Here is a 4687-nt window from a genome sequence, read left to right as displayed (position 1 = left end):
TATCCCAACTCTTGCCCCCATAATAAGGGAATTCAATATCCATGTTGATGTTCCTTCAAATACCTTAAAAGGTGAGAGTTGGGTGACAAGTGGATATTTAAAGTGGATGAACAACCCTGAAAAGAACTCAGCAGCCCTCACACCAGAGATGCTAGTCCTCCCTGAATGCACTATATTGCACTATAGTTTATATAGATATATTTCTCTTTTTAATGTATCCTGGAGGAATTCTTGTGGCAAGGTATGTTTGGGGGGGGGGGGTGTTATGGGTGTCCATATTTCTTATTCTGCTCAATTCCTATGATCCATACCTCCATTTCACCTCAGCTACTCATAGAGATCATACCCTTGATTTTGCCATCACTCACCAGTAGGTTCTTATTTCCATGATCAAGAATTTTGAAACTTCTATATCTGATCACAATATCCTATTATTTCATCTCTCTATAATGCCATTACCATAATTATCTTATTCTAAGTCTGGAAGAAATATAATGGTTCCTAAGGTCCATGCAGTTCCTCCTCTGAAGCTTTAGGGAGTTCATTTTCAACAAAAAAAACATTAATTCAATCACAATTGCTCTGAGTCTCCCTATTAGGAAAATTTCTAACATTTAGGCAGACGTTAGATTCTCTGCCTTAATTTAAATTTAGACCCATATATATCCATATGCTAGACTCTTTGTGATGGAGGCAAAATTCAGGTTACTGGAAACATTTTAGTAAAGAAATGACAAGTAATATTATAATATCTGTGGATAGATGGGCTCCAGGAGGGGAAATTGGGGAAAGAACATGCCTTTCCTCAGGACTTACCTCAGTCCTTGAGTAAGGGAGTCCACTGGTAGCAAAAGCCTTAGCATCCTACCCTTAAATTCCTAGAGGGCCAATGACCCTTCTCAATGTCAACATTGAGATATCCATCCAAATGCTATTCTCTCCCACAGCTCTTTCTTCTTTTATTATTTGCCCCTGGGCTGCCAGTTCTTTCCAGCTTAACTCCTTATGACCTTGCCTCTTCGTCTCCAATTACAAAACTTCAGAATCTCTATATGCATCTGAAATTGTTTCTTTATTTTAAATAGGTACCTCATGGCATAACCAAGTTCCTCAGGAAATGATTTTGATTGATACAAGGAAATGTGTGGTCCTATTCACACTTGGTCTTGATCTATCAATTCAAATCAATCAATCAATGACTTTCCTATAGTGAAGATTTAATCCTGTCACTACTCTCAATCAATAAACTCTAGAGGCAAGGCAGCTAGGTAGCACAGAGGATAGAGCACCGGCCCTGAAGTCAGGAGGACCTGAGTTCAAATCCAGCCTCAGACCAAACACTTGACACTTAGTAGTTGTGTGACCTTGGGCAAGTCACTTAACCCCAATTGCCTATATTAAAAAAAAATAAATAAATAAACTCTAGTGGTTTCTTGTTACTTCTAGGATCAAATACAAGTTTCTCCATTTGGTAATTAAAGCTACTAACAATGTGGACCCTTCCTACTTTTCTAGTCTTCTTACACATTCCTCCCCTCCATGCACTCTATTATCCAGTCATACCACCCTGATTCCATCTCCCACCTCTTTGTCTTTGCATTGGCAGTCCCCCTCACTTAAAATTTATTCTTTTCTCACTTCTACCTCTTAGAATTTTTGGTTTCCATCCAGACTCAACTCAAGTGCTACCTTCTCTTCATGAAGCTTTTCCTGATCTTCCCAGTTATTAGTGAACTCTTTTCCAAAACTACTTTGTGTTCATTTTTTTATATTAAGTATAATGCAGAGATAGAACAAAAAATGCCCCAAGGATAACTGGTGGACAGGCTGAGTCTTCCATTGATATTCTCTCCTCTTTCAGAAGAGTTCCCTTCTCTCTCCTATTCCTTATCTCACAACATTCAGATACCTTCTACTACTATCTCTTCCTTCACCAGCTTTACATGAAGTGATGGCCCTTCTTCTTTGCCAAAAAAAATGCTTCCACACACAGAAGTGATCCCATTTCATCTCATCTTCTGCAGTAGATTTCCTACACTGCCACCTCTATCATCCCTCCTTTTGTACTAATCTTCAACGGCTCTCTCTCTCTCTCTCTCTCTCTCTCTCTCTCTCTCTCTCTCTCTCTCTCTCTCTCGTTCTCTCTCTCTCTCTTTCTTGTTCTCTCTCTCTCCCTCCCTCCCTCTCTCTCCTGCTTCTCTACTATCCATAAACACATCCGTGTCTCTTCCAACCTCAAAAAAAACCCTCACTGGACCCATTGATCCCTACTAGTTATCATCCTGCATCTCTCCTCCCTTTTGTCACCAACTTCCTGAGAAGGCTATCTATAATTGGCATCTCCAGTTCCTTTTATTCTCATTCTCTTCTTAACTCTTTACTTCTGACCTCACCATTCAACCTAAACGGCTCTCTCCAGAGTTACTGATGGCTTCCTTTTTTAACTTTCTGATGTTTTAATAACATTAACAAATAAATATTCCAAACTGAATCAGCAATAAGAATATGGAAAGGGAAGGAAATGCTGTGGGATAGAGGAGGGGGCCTTAGGAATAAAGCAGAGACCATGGGCTTCTGACTGATGTTGGTAGGGAGCTCCTCTCCTTTAGGATCTCTCAAAAATGAAGAGTATCTCTCATGAGCTGAGTTTCTCAATCAGAGACAGAAGAAGGGAAACAAAATCCCTGGACAGGGAGGTCAGAGATTCCTTTAGGATAGGTCAGGTGAAATAGGGGTAGAGGAAGCAGATATGGGCTTTAGGAAGAGCTCAGGATGTTGGCTTTTAGATATAAAAAGAGGAGGAACAGGGAAGCAGGTCAGAGAACTAACTGTGTAGAGTTGGAAGTCACTGTTTTCATAGTGACAAGGTAAACAAAAGACTCTCAAGTTGAGTGATTACTGGGAGGCCATGGAACAGGAGAGATGCAGATGTAAGGGACCTTCTTAGGACATCCCTGCAGTGCCTTCAGCACTCATTCCTTGAAGTAAACCCTTGATGTGCACCACATCATCTGCTATTATTATGGTCAGGATTGATTCTCCATTGTGGGTCAGCTCCCAGGACCACAAGGTCTTAGGTCTCTCCCCTTTCAGAAGTGCATTCACAGACCATCTTGTTCTGGCTTTCCCACTTTGCCAAGCTCTCACAGGGCCTCCCATCCACTGTATGCTCTGTTTGATCAGTGGTCTTTACAATGGTAGAAGTTTTGATGTAAAGCTCTCTCCATCTTGGTTGATCTCCACTGATGGCTTTGAAGTGGTTGCCACAGCAGTCTTCCTGTGTACCATATTCACTCCCAACAGCTTCAGAAGTCTTCAAAATTTTCTGATCGGATATTCCAGGTCCTGGAGAAGTTAGGCATCTTGGCAGGAGCAGGGAATCTTTCCCCTGGAAATGGGGCTTGGAGGACCAGAAGCTCCAAAAGCCACCTCCTCCTCCTTCCCACTGCAGAATCTCTAAGCATCACAAACGAAGGAGACAATCACAAAGAAACCCCAAATCTGGGCCTAAAACTTCTTAATGGTCAGATCTAATAGCCTTGTCTAAAGTCCTCATCTTCTTCACCTATTTTCAGCCTTAGACATTGACAATTGCACCCTCATCCTTGTTACTCTCTCCTCTCTAAGTTTTAGACACTACTCTCTCCTGATTCTCCTCCTCCCTATCTGACCATTTTTTCCCCCATCTGTTTTGCCAGTATCTTTTTTCTGGTCATGCCCACTAAGCCTCATGGTTTTATGTTGGGCCCACTTCTCCTTTTACACTATTTCACTTGGTGATCTCATCAGATCCTATGGTTTCAATTATCATTTTTATGCAAATGACTCTCAAATCCACTTGTCCAGTTCTATTACCTCTGCTGACATCCAGTCTTGCGTCTTCAACTGACTATTGTTGTTATTGTTTAGTGGATTAGTTGTGTCTGACTGTGACCCCATTTGGGGTTTTCTGGGCAAAGATACTGGAGTGGTTTGCCATTTCCTTCTCTAGCTCATTTTCACATATGAGGAAACAGAGACAAATGGGGTTAAGTGACTTGCCCAGGGCCACATAGCTAGTAAGTGTCTGAGGTCAGATTTGAACTTAGGTCCTTCCAACTCTAGGCCCAGCATTCTATCTACTGCACCACCTAGCTGCCCTATTAGACATCTTGAAGTGAATGTCCCATAGACATTTTAAACTCAAATTACACAAAACTGAACTCTCCCTTCCCCAAACCCTCCCCTCTTCCTAACTTCTATATTACTTATGAAGGACCCACCAACACCCCAGTCACCCAGGCTCACAACCCAGGTGCCATCTTCAACTCCTCACTCTCACTACCTACATCCAATCAGTTGTCATGTTTTGTTGTTTCTGTCTTCATAATACCTCTTCTATATGCCCCATTTTCTCCTCTGACACTGCAACCACTCAGGTATAGGCTTTTATCACCTCACACCCAGATAATCACAATAGTCTGATGGCTCACCTCCCTGCCTCAAGTCTCTCTGCTCTCCAATCTAACCCTGACTCAACTGTCAAAGTGGTCTTTCTAAAATGCAGGTCTTATCATATCAACCCTCCCTCCTCCCATTCAGTAAACTCTGACAGCTCTCTTTTAGCTCAATAACTGTTAGACATAAAATCCTCTGTTTGGTTTTTACAACCCTTGATAATCTGATCCCTTTCTACTTTTCTAGTCTT

General features: G+C 41.7%; 1 pseudogene; it reads right to left on the bottom strand.

Moving 5' to 3' along the window:
- Positions 1-2943: 2943 nt before the first annotated feature.
- Positions 2944-3362, bottom strand: LOC114046667 (annotated as a pseudogene).
- Positions 3363-4687: the final 1325 nt, after the last annotated feature.

Source organism: Vombatus ursinus, unplaced genomic scaffold (assembly GCF_900497805.2).
Source record: "Vombatus ursinus unplaced genomic scaffold, bare-nosed wombat genome assembly UNPS02014785.1, whole genome shotgun sequence".
Lineage (NCBI taxonomy): Eukaryota > Metazoa > Chordata > Mammalia > Diprotodontia > Vombatidae > Vombatus > Vombatus ursinus.
This window is presented reverse-complemented; position numbering and strand designations above follow the sequence as displayed.